At 45.0% G+C, this 16,075-nt stretch overlaps 1 long non-coding RNA gene across 1 annotated transcript in view; it reads right to left on the reverse strand.

Moving 5' to 3' along the window:
• Positions 1-910: 910 nt before the first annotated feature.
• LOC145395775 (uncharacterized) overlaps positions 911-16,075 on the reverse strand; it is a 34,154-nt gene continuing 18,989 nt past the window's right edge. Inside the window, exons 2-3 of the long non-coding RNA XR_013896667.1 lie at positions 1,700-1,793; positions 911-1,002 (exon numbers count right to left, since the gene is read on the reverse strand). This is a non-coding gene — a long non-coding RNA (uncharacterized LOC145395775). The remainder of the gene's footprint in view (positions 1,003-1,699; positions 1,794-16,075) is intronic.

Genomic DNA, 16,075 nt, shown 5'->3' on the forward strand with positions numbered 1-16,075 from the left:
TTCACACCTGAATGAACTACCGTATGCCGGATAAGCCTGTTCTTAGACGGAAATGCTTTACCACAATCTAAACATTTGAACTGCTTTGCTTCAGGTGAGAGGGGCACTGTGTCCTGGATGATTTCATTCTCAGTGGAGAACACTTCTTCACCCACCTCACACTCTAACTTGACATTTGGTTCTTCCTTTACGGCCTCCATTATTTTATCACTCACCACACACTCTGATTTTACATCTGGTTCCTCCTTTACTGCCTCCATTATATCATTCCTCCCACTTCTCTAAATTTCCACCATACTTAACTACTCAACCCTAACTGTTTATCTTACTGTCTATCATTACTGCCTCCATTATATCATTCCTGCCACCTCTCTCAATTTCTACCATACATAACTACTTTAAGTGTTTATCTTACTGTCTACCACCAATATGATGACTTATGTATACTGTATTAATGCTCAGTTATAAGATGTTCCCATTACGAGTGAACAATAATATTCAAAAATTCATCATTATTACCAAACAGTAATTGTAATTACATAAGAATGATAAAATTTCAACAGAGACTATTGTTCCTTTACAATATTCCCGACACACTTGATTATTAACACATGCAAATGCTTCTGAACCTTAACTCCAAATATACAGGCCATCACTGCTCAGCCAGATATCAGTTCAGACTGAAATAATTGCTGTCTTCCTTATTTCAATAGCTGTTACCTATTATCTCTGTAGCAACAGATACTCCAAAGGATACCACACCAGGTAAATCATCCAAGATCAGCTCCAGTGCAGGGAAAAAAATAAAAAAAAATTCTTCCAGACCACATTACATGGATAATAACCCGTAAGTTGTTGGCCACGATACTTCTTGTTGGATGTGCTAACACAACATAAGATGTGCCCTCAGTTCTGGTTTATGCTTATCATCTATTACTCAGGCAGCACCCCGATGACGACATTGTTTGTCACTGTTTCACTGCTCTGACATCAGCTGTGAACCTGGAACAACAGCTGCCATTAGACCAGCATCTCCTTGAAGTTAATAACACTGTCCAGCAAACTCTACTTTTGCATGGAGCTTTATGCTGTGACAAAAAATATATATATATGTTCAGATCTATTTTTATGATTCCAGTATTAAAATTGCATGCAATAAGACATATGGAAATGGAAATAAAAACAGCCAAATTAAGAATCCTGTTTTTCAGTATATGTAAGGGTTGGTTTGTAAAACTTTGTATACAATATTAGTAGTAACAAACAAAATACATTTTATTTGACATTTAAAATCACTTTAGTGTGTTATTCATGATTACTAAATCTTTAACTCTTTTAACATGACATTTCTTCCATGAGTAATCATCAAATAACTGCTCTATTACTTTTGGAATGTGTTCTGAATTTCCTGCCACCTCATTATTGTGCATCAGAGACATGGATAACATCAATTGTGGCACAGTTTGACAGTAAGCCATAGTGTACAGTACATCATTCCTGTACTGAAGATAATAAAAAACTTTTTAGAGCCAAAAAAAGGTGGGATTACACTTCATTCTGTGCAGATTCCATTTGAATGATGCACAGTATAACTTGGCAATACATTAGCCATGCAAAACAATAGCTTGCAATACAACAGTTTCTACAGGCAGATCCAGAAACACCAACATGAAGATCCGTCTCTTGGCACAGTCGTTACCATTTAGCTGGGATCTGCAGAGTCCACATCAGCTCCTCTGATGAGCTGTCAGCAACCTGCCTTGTGCATATCCAGTTGCTCTCTCACCACACACCTGAATTACAGATCACTTCTTTACATACAGAACAGTAAACTATCTAGTGGACAAGTACTTAATGTTACCTCAATAGAACCATGTAAATCTATCAGATGTCATTGGCCTGGAATCAACAGATTAATGTGTACAGTAATCCATCATTTATCCAGACATAATAGAGCCAAAGGCATGTCTGGGTAGTGGCAACATCTGCATAATGAACACTATTCCCCTACCATACCCACACCCTACCTATACCCAACCTCCAGCCTATACCTAACTTATTTCTACAGTTCTATCTATCTATCTATTGCCAGACGCCTCAATCCCGTTTGGGGTGGCCACAAACAAATCGCCTCCACGTCGTCCTGTCCCCCGCCATTTCACTGCCCTGCTCCCAACTCACCCCCCCCCCTCTCTCATATACCTCTTCACCCCATCCCTCCATCTCATCCTCAGCCTCCCCCTCCCTCTTCCCCCCTCCACCTCACTCACATACATTCTCTTCGTCAGTCTTTCACCCTCCATCCTCTCCACATGGCCAAACCACCTCAGTGTGTTCCTCATAACACTTCCTATCACATCCACATCCACACCACAAAGCTCCTTTATATCCTCATTCGTCAGAATGTCTCTCCATGTAACTCCACAGGCTCCTCTTAAATAACTCATTTCCATTGCTCTCACTCTTGACTTGTGTCCTTCCAACAATGTCCAAGCTTCACTTCCATACGTTAGAGTTGGTATCACAATACTGTCATGTAGTAACTTTTTCATTTCCATGCTCACTTCCCTGTTTCTTATCACTGCTTTCAAAGAACCAGCAACCCTTCTTCCCTGCTGCACCCTTTCAAGCACTTCACCCTCCAAACCTCCATCCTTACTCATCACACTACCCAAGTACTTAAACACACTCACATTTTCTACAGTTCCTATGCTTAATTTGGTAGTGCTTTCTGGTCATTCAGGCATATTTAGGCACAAAAACACACATAGGAATATCCAAAGTAATGGTAAAAACCAAGAAAACCATACAGAAAAAACAATGAAAACCAAAAAACACCCTACCTATACACTACTGTATGTACAGTACCCCTCGTTATCTTGGCAGTGCTTTCCAGTCATTCTGCCATATTTTGACATCAAAACATCTATCTATCTATCTATCTATTGCCAGATGCCATAATCCCATAAGGAGTGACCATTTGACTTTGAGTTATTGGTTTTACAGGGAAGGGCACTAACCCTCCACCAACCCACTTGTTGATACATAGGGAGCACATATGGGTTGGTTATATGGTTACCATCCAGCGTTGTAAATGGTTTCTTGGCTTACAGGAAACCATTTGGCTTGTCACTCAATGTAAAGCCACCTGTAAAGGAAAGAAGAGCAATAAGAAGTGACAGGAAAGATGAGAGAAATAGGACGAGAGGAGGGCAGGCGCAGAAAAAGAATGATAAAGGCTAAGGAAGAAGCATCAAAACATACATAGGATAATAATTTGCAACACCATGAAAACCATGAAAAAAAAAAATGAAAACCAAAAAACACCTTACCTAAACACTAGTATGTGTACTACTGAGTACACCCGATCCTGACCCTCTTAGTGTCTGTCAGATGCAATCTGGCAACTGAACTGTAGTAGGCTGTAGCATTTTATGAATGAATTCCATCACTACTGTATCCCTGACTGTGTCTGAGATGGGCAGCATATGTTTGGTTGCATATATATGGGTTAATATGGGATAAATGTAAACAACAATGTTATGCTAGGTGTTTCTAGGTCGATTTCTCGTCCTAGAAACACTAGCTGTAGAGCCAGGGTCCTCTTTTGAGACCAGAGCTAGAACGCACAGCGAGAAGGGCAAAAAAAACTCTGGACAACAACCTTACACGTGTTTATCTTAATTACAACTCACAGTATACAATATGAATGTAAGTAACACACAATACACTATTCAGTCTCAAATACGCTAAGCAGACTAGAGGGCTCCAAATGGACTGTGGTGTATCAGTATCATGCAGGATACTATCCAGTCACAAGAGCACTACACGGACACTTTTTACAAGATTGATGTATGTCTCACACAGTACAGTATGTTATTTGATCATGAGTACACAATACGAATACAGGTATCACACAATATACTATGCGGTGGTAGGGGCACTAGTCAGACACAGTACACAATATGAACATGAAAAAACACACAGTATACTACTCAGTCACCAGGGCACTAGCTAGGCACAGTATACAACACGAATACCAGTATCACACTATACATTAGTCATTCACCGTTACACTGGGCAGACCGGAGGGCTCCAACTGGGCTGCAGGAGTCTGGTGGTCCCCAGGTGTCAGTCAGGTGTTGGAGGAGTCCCGTCAGGTATCCCTTCTTGTAAAGGCCACGGGACAACCCTCAGGGGTGACGTCATCTTCTGTGGGCTGCTGCTGGGTGTGATGAGAGGCCCTCTGCTCATGGGGCCTTGCTGAGTGGTCTGGTCCTCAGGGCTTGGGCCAAACAGAGCAAGTAGGCGTGCTTGTCTGTGCCCACCCTGGGGAGGAGGTCGCCGTCATCTAGTCCTGGGGAGGTCGTACCCCAGGGTTACAGGGGCGCCTTGGGGAGTCCGGTGTCTGCGGTATCCCTCCTGTCGGGCCGCTGACAGGGTTGAACTGCGGCGTCGCCTCCGGCAGGAGTCCATCAGCTGGTCGTCTCCCACGGGCACCAGCTGCACTGTACACAGTCCCGGGGACAGCACGGGGCCTCACCACACCTCCTCCAGACAAGGAAGTTCCTCCTGGGGGTGCCTCTGTGGGAAGAAATGGAGGAGCGTCCCGCTCGGCTACAGAAGGAGCGAGCCAAGCAAGGGTCGTCCTCCGCAGGGGAAGTCTCAGGGGATGAGAGGCTTTTGTTGGAGTGTCTCTCCCTGGCACGGCTGAAGGCCATCGCCGAAGTCCTATGGGCAACAGGAGGAGGGCGGCTGAAGACCGTTCCTTTCCTGTCGGTGCGGCTGGAGGCGGTCACCAGGGCCCGACTTCTAGGCAGGACCATGGGCGAGATGCGGCTGGAGGCTGTCACCTGTTCACAGGTGTAGCTGGAGGCTGTCACCGGTGTCCTGCACAGGGAGTGATGAGCAGTCGAGGTGCGGCTGAAGGCCATCACCCGCTTGCGAGTGCGGCTGATGGCCATCACCGGTGTCTTACTCTTGGAGGCAGCTGCAGAAGGAGAGGGGGCGTTACTGTCTCTCCCCGAGTGCGGCTGAAGGCCGTCACCAGTTTCTGCAGGAGAGGAGGGGGGATTGCAGCAGTTGAGCGGCTTAAGGCCGTCTTGGTGTTTGGCTAAAGGCCGTCACGTTATGTGTGTGGCTAAAGGCCATCACTTGGGTGCTACTTGGGACCAAGTATTCAGCCCCACCCCGAACCTGTTGAGGGCTGGTCCGGTTGGAGGGTAATGTACTCGGACTGTGATGTTCCCCCTGGGTCCGTTCTGGGGAAAAGGGCACAAGGTAGTCGGGGACATAGGTCCGTACTGCCTTGGCAATAAGCATACTCTCAGAGCCCCTCTGTGGTCTCCTCCTGGGGGGGTGTCGCCATGGGTTTCAGGACAATTCGCCATCAGGTCAATTCGCAGTCACGACAATAACAAGACAATTTGCCTTCAGGACCTTTTGCCGTCATGTGTTTACATATAAGTTTATTCACCAAATAAACTAGTTTTTGAGTTATACGAATTATGAAAGTGATGGTGGTTTTTTTATTTTTATAATGAATATAAAATATGGCATCAAGTAGTCGGTATTAATGGAAAAACAAATATATTGAAACGTGAATCAAGCGATGTACGATGTTTCACTTCGTCTTTAACATAAAGCTAGGTACGAAGCATTGACATTTATATAAATACATAATAACCTTAAGTGAACGATCGACATACTTTCAAATTATGTGAATAACTTCCATATTATGTTTATAAAAATAAGTGTACGCCAGAATATAATTCAAAGTAGACAACAGTGAAGTAGAAACACGTTAATTATGAACTAAAAGTGCAACTTACGAATAATATCCAAAGCCTACGCTATTGAATAAACACAGACCTTGACAGTTCCCCAGGAAAATTAGTTATTATTGTATTAATTAACCCGCGCCATCACGGCGACGTGAATTGACGTCCGCACATGATGTGCACTCATGTCCCGGCGACATGAATTAACGCGGCAACATTGCAAGGTCCCTAATTTGCACAATTTTCAATTTTCGCGAGTGATTTCGCGAGTGATTTTTGGCACGTATACACGGGACACCTTCCTCTATTCCTCTACAAGATGCCAAGCAGGGACAATGCCTTACACCGCATAACCTCTCCCCCCCCCCTGCATGCCATTGTCTCAGCAATTCACCTGTTACCAGTGACCTGGCCAATAAAGACATTCAGGGCCAGAGTGATTCCCCAATTGATGACAATGTGGAGGACAAAGTTTACATAGCATTAGAGGAAGAAACAGTCAGAAATGATGATCAGGTAATGTGGGAAAAAAAGGTCATGAATGGTGATGAGTTAGTGAGTGAAACAATGCTTATAATGCCTATATTACTGTTTGAAAACCAATATACTCTTGTACTACATATAAATTCGTACCAAGTAAATAAATACTGTTTATGAATGGATAAAATAGTTACCCTTCCATAGAACTCGTTTTCTTTGGTGCCAGCCTGTTAGAAAACCCATTCAGGTAAGGAAGTACTCGTGCCTAAATCGAGTATTTTAAACCTCAGGTGAGCGATTTCTCTATGAATTTTCGATGTTTCTCACCAAAAGCGGATGTTTGAGCAAAAAAAAAAAAAAGGTCCAAAAATGTCAGAACTGGGACGTACCACTGCCCAGAAAACGTCGGAATGGGGCGGGTTAAATAATATTAAGTATTTTTCTAGAATGACAGGGAATCGTCTTGGGTGCGAACGGTCTTGACGGGGAATCGTCCATGTTTTGACGGCGAATTGTTCCGGAAGCTCGCCATGTCCTGGTGGTGGTCGGTTGCCATGGTAGGTATTTCAGATGTTATACTTATTTCCTTTATATATTTATTGTATGATGCTGGACCCCATTCCACATCCCCACTCTTTAACCCCTAAAACGCGGCTGTGTACGGGCGATCCCCCCGCTGTGGCGGGGTTGTAGCGGGGTCTGAGTACCTGTGGAAAAATATTTGCCAAAAATCATAGATTAAACCTAGAGCATTAAAATTTTTATGGCATATAGTACTTACATTCAGCTTTCTCCTGAGCCACATGTTGAGCCTTCGTTGACTACCAAAGGACTTGTGAAGACTTGCAAAGTTGGGTAACAAAGTCTTCACTCTCACACCTCCAGAAACCCGGTTTTCTTTCTACCACAGCCTCAATCTGTCACAGTACACTTTATACAACAACGTACAGGTTGTTTGGAATCCGTATTTGTAAATAAGAACTGAAAATAAGGCTAAAATGAACGAAGCGCACAGCCGACATGCAGCGCGGTGGCGATCTTCCCGTCAATATTGTCACATTTGCCTTTTCTCGGCAAAAAACACGTATACTACATTTTTTTTCATCATAGGACTTCGCAAACGTTTGCCTGTCACTATTACGGCCATAAAAATCACTGTCACTGCCAGTATTGTGGATTGGGACTGAGGAAGACCACCGCAGCGCGAGTTTATTCAGCCTTACGGCAGGCACTTTATTCTCGCTCCTGTCGGCCACTCGCACTTCATTTCTATCGCTCACTTTCACTGTATCTGTTCTTTTTTTTGCCTTATTCATCAGTGTCACTGTCCAGTGTTATAAAAATAATATTTTCTACACAACAAACTGTCACTGTCAGAACATAGAATAGGAAAATATGCTTTCATCTTCTTACACTGGAGTGACTGTCACTCGCAATACTTATATTATTACTATGTACAATTATTTACACCAAAAAACACTGTCACTGTCAGTGCTTTTACAAGTACATACACTAATTTACACTCATCAGGCTGTCACTGTCAGCACGTAAAAGAAAACTAAACAATATTATCACTGTCACTCTCAGTATTATTTCAAAGATTCTTACCCTTATTTTCAAAATCTACTTAGGCTGTGGTAGTCAAAGAAACACGGGTAAGCACAGAGGGGAACTTTGCACTCTTTGCACTGCAAGGAGGTGCGCCTAAAGGTTCTTTCCTGCCTGGTAGTGTGGCTGCACACATGACACCTCCTCAGTGCTTTCCCCCTCTTTGCAGTGGCTGGCAGTGGCTCCAGGCAGTGTCGCTGAAGGTAGGCCATACACTGTAGGCGGTCTGGAGGTGTGTGAGGGTGGCGTTTGGGACCTGTAGAAAGAACCTGGCCGTAACGCTGAAGCAGCTGGTAGACACAAGTCTTGGAAAATCGTCTGAGAGAGTAGTTGGCTGGCTTCCTGTTCTTGATTTTATACAGGATGAAGGCATTCAACATGCACATATCAATCAAGTGCAAGAACACCTTCCTGTACCAACGACGATTTTTCCTCAGGCAGTCAATCTCTCCAATCATCATATCAGACTTGTCCACCAGCCGCATATTGACGTTATAGTCAATGACAGCATCAGGCTTCATCACAGGCTCGCCAGTCCTTCTGTCGACCTTCCCTGTTGCCAGCATTTCACCCTTGTGTACTGTGGTGAGCATGTTCACGACTCTCTTATCATGCCACCTGATCGCAAGCATCTTGTCAGATTTCTTCAGGTGCACATCTCCCCGCTTTGACTTTTCAGCCTCGGGGAAGGCAGGGTAATGTGCCCTTTTACTTCTGACAGTGCCACAGGAGCCGACGCCGTGTTCAGAAAGGTACTTGGCGAGTTTAGGAGCGGTATAGTAATTGTCCGTATACAGGACATGATTCTCGCCAAAGTACCTTTCCAAAAGCACTTTCACCACAGAACCAGAGAATCCAAGGGGGTCAGTCTTATCCAAATTGACATTGCTGGCGGTGTAAATGACGAAGTCAAGGATGAACCCCGTCTTGCAGTCGCACAGCATGAAAAACTTGATTCCAAAGCGGTGGCGTTTGCTTGGAATGTACTGGACGAACCGAAGACGGCCCCTGAACAATACCAAAGACTCGTCAATCACGACTTTCTTGAACGGGCGCAAGAACCTCGTAAACTTATCCTTGATCATGTTCAGGATTCCCCTCACTTTCCATAATGGGTCAGTTTGAGAAGGCTCATCATTGTTCGCGAAGTGAAGATAAGTCATCAGCTGCCTAAAACGATCGCGGCTCATGTATTTATTGAAAATGGGTGTTGGGCACAGCTCGTCGGAAGTCCAGTATTCTTCTAACTTGTGTTTCCAGTTGTGCAGCATTAGCAACATCAATCCAATAAATACAAAAAGCTCGCGGATCGTAAGAGGCACCCATGCTGCCATCCGCGACGTGGATGGCGTGGCCGCCTCACCTTCTCCTTCGCGAACTGGAGCACATTGCCCCTCGTACCTGTTTGTCTCGGTACAGATGTGCTCCATAACCTCGTCGTCAAGGAAGGCCAACAGGTAGTCAAGGCATTCACCATCCTCGTCCACAGGGAAGTCAGCCTGAAGTCCACACTCACTGTTGTCAAAGGGCAGATCCTCAGGCACAAAATCTGATCCCTCTGACCACACGAAGGCATCCAGCGTTCCCTGCCTAGGCTGGGAGGTGCTTGGGGCGGCGGGGGGTGAGGCAGGTCGTGTGGGAGTGGGTGAGGCAGGCAGGGCAACAGTAGGTGAGGCAGAGGCTATCCCAGGTCGTGTTGGTGTTGTGGTGGTGGTGGTGGTGGTGGGAGGGACATTATCACTGGGCTCAAGGTCACTCGCGGTGGCGTGACTCCTGAGTTGCCTAGTGCGAGTTAGCCTTATACTAGGGGACTTAACTCTACCAACACGAACACTAGGCCTACGATAACCTCTCAAACGTAAAGATGCTCTTTTACTTCCCTTTCTCGGTGGTGAAGGAGACTCCGACGACTCAGGAGACAGAACAGCAGAGGAGGAGGACGAGAGAACAGGGCTGGGAGTACGTGGCGGGCTTGCGGTGGCGTGACGTGGTGTAGGGGACAATGGCGGTGAGCTGGGGTCACCGCTCCTTTTCCGTTTTTCCCCCTACCCATACTCGAGGCCCCTTCTCACCAGAGCCTTCCCTGTTGAGGTGCTGGGCACTGACACACTCTCCTCCAGCACAGAAACAATCACTTCTGGCCCGGACTCTGCACTAGATTGTGTGTCAGACTCAGCCAGGCTCGACCACACACCGACATCACTGCCATAGTCCATTGAGGCTTTCAAAAGTTCTGAGGCTATTGCAGAGTCACTTAGCCCCTTAGTAGTTCCTGGTAAGGTTTTGAAGGGGGTTGAGGTCACAAAACCCTTTTTCGGAGGGCTAGAAGGCACAGACTCGGAAGAGCTCGAGTTAGACATGGTGTCACCGTGGCAGATTTGCGTGGACTGACGCTATTCTGGGGCAAACCGCGCGAAAAAATGACAGTGTGACAACTGGGGAAACAAGCGTTTCCCAGTAGCAAAAAGTGCTTGCGAGATGACGGCGCAGATTGACACGTATCAGCCGTCCGCGCGTTGCCATATCGCACGACGAGGGAGGGCCGCACATCGGTGCGTCGGTGGGTAAAAAAAATGAGACTTGGCAACAACCGAGGTCAGTAGTACAAAGGTCAAGTGTGCTAAACGTAGCTCACGGGTGGCAGGACTGATAGACAATACCAGCTGGAGCATGCTTGCCCGCGGTTATTCAAAATTAACTCAAATCGCAAACGCGACGACCCGCCGTTCTGCCCTTTGGGCCGACCGTCGCAAATGCGACGATCCGCGTTTTAGGGGTTAAAGTGTGGTTGTATTATGAATATGCCAAAACAGTAGCCCTGGCAACATACAAATGGCAGGCTTACCAGACGTTGGTAAGTGGCCACAGTGAAGAAGCGAAAAAGAATCGAACTATACGGGAAAATATTTGTTAGTTGAGTGACGTTAATCACACACTATATCTGTGACACCCTTATATATAAATATAGAGTAAATTAAAAAAAGTAAAAATAATGCAGTACATTAAACGTGGTATGGATATCTAGACGTAAGGAATTGGAAATGTCGGCCAGCCTTCACCACAAACCAGTCACACCTCCATTCACCCACTGACTCAGGCTTTCCTTGACCCAAGATACTTTCCCCTCCCATAAATATACAATCCATCAATTTTAATTTCATGAAACAAGTCATCGTAATACCATGTTCTGTGAACTCGTACAGTCGTGGTCATAAATAATCACCTATCATTCGGTACCCTGTGCCTCAGACTGCTTCCTTTATGCACGGCGAGTCACAATGGAGTAAGAGGGGCTGAGAGGGAGGGGCCAGAGAGGGAAGGGAAGGTGGCTGGGGGGGAAGAGTGATAGTGCGAGGGTGGAGTAAGGGAGCGGGAGGAGGGGAGGTAGGGAAGGGAGAATGAAATGCGAAGTGGTTGGTGGTCACATTATTTGTCTATTTTCTTTCATTCAGGGCATGATAAAAGAGTCAATATTCGGTAGATAATGCTGCATTGAAGTTTCGAATACTTGGGTACTGTTATATCAGATAACGGAGGAAGTGAGAAGGAAATTGTGAGAACTGGTATTGCTAAAGGAGCTTTCCGACGAATAAGAAATTTTTTAACTAACATAACTGTGGATATGAGAACATGAATAAGAGTGTTGAAATCTTTTGTCTGGTCGACGCTACTATACGGGTGCAAAAGGTGGACAGTAAAGAAGAAAATGAGAGAGAGATTACAAGCAGATGAGGTATGGTTTTTGAGAAGAATGATACGAATATCATGGATAGAAAAAGTAACAAATGAAGAAGTTCTGAGAAGGGCAGGAGTGGAAAGAGAAATCATGAAGACTATAAAGAAAAGACAGACGGAATTTTTGGGACGTTATAAGAGTAAAAGAACTTGAAAATGACTGCTTACTTGGAAGAATAGAGGGAAGAAGAGCAAGAGTAAACAATGATTAAAGTATATGGATTGTATAAGAAGCTATTAACAAGAAAGAATCAGGAATGTGGAGTTAATCAAGATACCTGAGGATAGAGGAAGATGGTGCTCCATGGCCGCTAACGTCACATGACCGGCACTTCGGTAAAAGGTAAAGGTAATGCTGCATTGTATCTTGTATAGCGGTGTCTGATAACAAGCTTTAGATCGGTGGTGATATCAGTTGCTGGCTCATGAGATAAATATGCTGACATGACAGATCAAACATTAGTGCAGAACCATCGAGACTGTGTGGGCACAGACTGTCATCGCGTGGGAGCCAGAGAACGAGAGGACACAGGCCCGCCTACTCCAGCACACCACGGACGAGTGGGAGCTGTTCAGACGAAACCAGCAAACCATCAACATTGTTTCCTCTCTGCCGCGAAGACTGCAAGAGGTTATTAGAGGCAGGAGGCCACTGGACTACTTAATAAGACTTTCCTTGTTGCTTTGGCTTTACCAATGTCGGTAAACATTGAGTTTGGGTATGATTTTATTTTCCTTCTAAAGTTTTATGAAAGATATCGTAATTATATCCAGCCATGTGCACTGACATCAAATTTATTTCTCTTTTATGCACAATTACCTGGTGGTCAAGGTGACTGTATATATGGAGTGTCTGTGGCCACAGACATATCAAAGGTTGCATAATTATGATATTTAGTTCCAAAATTAATTACATGTAAGGGTAAAGGACGTTTCTTAATTAAGCATTACAGAAGTCCAAACCATCCAGATTCCATTCTTTGTCCGAAGTCAAAATATACAGATAAACACAAATTTCTGGCTCCGCACTAATAATTGATCTGACACGTAAGTATATTTCTCTCATGAGCCAGCCCTTGATTTCACCACAAATCTAAAGCCTGTTATCTGACGTCAGTATACAAGATGCAATGCAGCATTATCTTCGAAAATTAACTCCTTTATATCATGCCCTGAATGAAAGAAATTAGACAAATAACGTGACCACCACTTCGCATTCATTCTCCCTCCCCTCGCCCACTCCACCCGCACACCATTACTCAACCCTCACTCACCTTCCCCAGTTGACCTCTGACCTTTGTAGAGGCAAGACCTGAGGGTGACCACTACGTGATCGGAAATACTGCCCACACCATGTATGGCTAGGTGGCGGTCGGCACCTGTATATGCTGTACTGCTCCATTTGTCACCCAAAGTGTACTGGGTTATATAACCATGGCTGCCGCAATTGATCCTGACCCAGTGGAAGTGAATAATAAGTTCCAGGTACTGAGCAACGACACGGCCATGGAGGAAGGTGGTATCACCCCAGTCATTAGTGTGGCTGAAAAAAGGAAAAGGACGAATAATGCTGCCAGACAAGAAATAAGCAGCCCCGACACAGAGAGAACAGACGGTAAGAGAAAAAAAAATTATGGTTTTAAGGAGGCGGGAAACAAGCGTGACAATGAGGCAGTGATGGAGCAAGATGTAAGGGAGGTGGGGGAGCTGGATGAGGAACCATGTGGTGGAAAGATGGCGAGGAGGAGGCTGCTTTTCCCCAGGGACTGTGACCTCTCGTACCAGGAAAAAGTGTGGTGGACGGTAAAACTGGGGACTGAGCACAGGAGCTTTAAGCCCCTGCTTAAACATGGGAGAAACAGGGCATACGTGACAGTGGGGAGCCAGGAAGCAGTGGACAAACTTACCACCACGGGTTACCAAGGAACTGTGCTCAGTGTGCCGGATGAGAATGAGAAAATTACCAAAGTCATCATATTTCGGTACCCTGCTTGGCTTGACCCAGAGTATGTCCTATCAGACCCAAGGTTTTTGTCGGCGAAAAGAAACTCCGTCCGTGGACAGGAGAGAAGTCAGGTTATTGCCTTAATGACTGGAGAAATTGTGGACAGAATCTTTATACTTGGGTTAGGGTACAGGAGTGTGAAGCCCTATGTTGAAGAACCCAACCTGTGTCTGAAGTGCAGTCGCTGGGACCACAGAACATAGACTTGCCAGCTGGATGCTCGGTGCAGATTTTGTGCAAAAAATCACTTTTCCACAGTGTGCAGCCAGAAAATAAAATCGGGAATCAGAGTGGAACCCCAGTGCTGTAACTGTGGCGGAAATCACAATGCCGCCTCCTTGGCCTGCCCCTTGAGACCCAGGATTAACCTTCCCAGATGGGGTCAGCTCGAGCCAGGTGTGAATGGTAGGGATCAGCATGGGGGTGGGGAGGTAAGTCGGTGGACGGATGGAGGGAGTGAGGTGCGCCAGGCAGTGCAGGTGAGGGCTGAACAAAGTAGCCCTCCCATGGGACAAAGCCACTACCCTCCTCTACCACTATCCCAACTACCATCAACTAACGAAGGCAGTGTCTGGGCAAGAAGGGAGGTATCGAGGGCTGCCAGACGTAATGACAATGGAGATCACACACCAGCAACAAGCAGTAGTGCAGCTGCGATGACCAACAAGGTGGCACAAGGGAAACCTGACCAGGAAGTGGACATGAAGGCAGTACTCCAGTTAATGCATGATCTCGGGAATAAAATTAATACTCTGGAAAGGAAAGTTAATATGATAATGGAAAACTCTTTTGGTCAGGTATATGTTGAAGAAAATAGTGCTTCAGCAGAGACAGCAGAGGAAAGAAGTGAAGATGAAAAGGCTGATAATCATAAAGTGGTCGAAGAAGCAGGAAATAGTATTAATATAGAGATGAGTGGTGATAATCAAGAAGCCAATGGAAACATAGAAAGAGTGAAACCCAGTAAGCAGTTGCATCCCATAAACCACTGAAAGCTCCAAGTACAGGGAGAGGAGAAAACCCTCAGACAACATGACTTTTTTAGTGGCGGACTTGCTGAAATTACTGGTATTTTAGAAAAATCTCATGACAGTGAAGAAAAGAAATGTATAATCTCCAGGGAGTGGAATGAGCTACAGGGTCATGTGGATAAATTTGTTAAGTCTATGTTGGCAATGGTGAACACCAGATTGGATAAACCAGTTAAAAATGGGTCATAATGTTCTAAAAATTTTGTCCTGGAATGTGAATGGTGTAAACAGTAGGAGTGCTGATGTTCATTACTATGTGACTACTTATGATACTGATGTTGTTCTCTTAAGGGGCTATCACACGGCACCTCATACGAGGTTTGCCGAGGATACGATGGTAAATCGGAACGGTAACGTGGTAAAATTGCCGATGATACCACGGGCATTTGGAACCCATCTGGATGGATTCTGCCGAGGATACGACGGGCAAAAACCAAAACCCAGGCTACTCGACAAAGAATATACTGTATCATACTACATTATTAAACATTTAGCCTAACACTGAATATTTATTAATATTTTATAATAGATATCAATCGTTTTGAAGGCCATATAAAAAGTTAATATTTCCTACACCGAGGAAACTGTGATGTCGATAAAATATTACATGTTTACAACTGAGGCCTCCACTGCAGGTAGAGTAGACGAACCAGTCGCCACCTGAAAACACCACCACAACAACAACGTACTGATGGCTTTATCATCGATTTCCTGGACAAGGGCAGCTGAATTTGCCCTTATAGAGAAATTGAGGCAGTTCCGCGTGTGTACCAGTTTGTAAACAAAAGTTGCTTCTCCTTATTCTTTACTGTGTCAGCGACAGCGATCACTGTCCACAGTCGCGAGACGGGGCTCTGGCAACAGTGTGAGAAGCATGTCCTTTACCGAGGATACGAGGAACATGTGTGATAGCGTCCAAGTTTTGTTCCACTTAAATCTTCCTCGGCCGTTCCTGGTACGAGGTACCGTGTGATAGGGCCTTTACAGGAAACTGGGGATAGGAATGGTAACACTTTCAGACTTAATGGGTATAGGCACTACTACCTGTTATCTCGTGAGGGGGTAAGAGGGGTCTCAACTTGTGTAAAAAAAAAAACTCCATCCCATTAGAGCTTGTAGAAGAGCCACACAAAGAAGAAGGTATTGATAGCGTATCAGTTAGAGTATATTTAAGGGAGGGAGTATTAAACATTGCAAATCTCTACATTTCTAAAACCTGCTTTAATGTAAATTCCTTGCCAGACTGTGTTTTTCGTGAAGTAACTCTAATAGCAGGTGATCTCAATGCCAGGCACAGTCTGCTAGAACAAGAAGGCAAATGTAATACAAATGGATGTCGGCTCTTACAATTCTTAGACGATCATCCAGAGGCAGACCTGCTGGGGACGAGAGAAGCAACTCACATCAAGGGAGGGAGGCTGGATTACGCCTGTTTG

This window comes from Coenobita brevimanus, chromosome 33, assembly GCF_032717465.1.
Source record: "Coenobita brevimanus isolate Jiangsu-jjx chromosome 33, ASM3271746v2, whole genome shotgun sequence".
Classification (NCBI taxonomy): domain Eukaryota; kingdom Metazoa; phylum Arthropoda; class Malacostraca; order Decapoda; family Coenobitidae; genus Coenobita; species Coenobita brevimanus.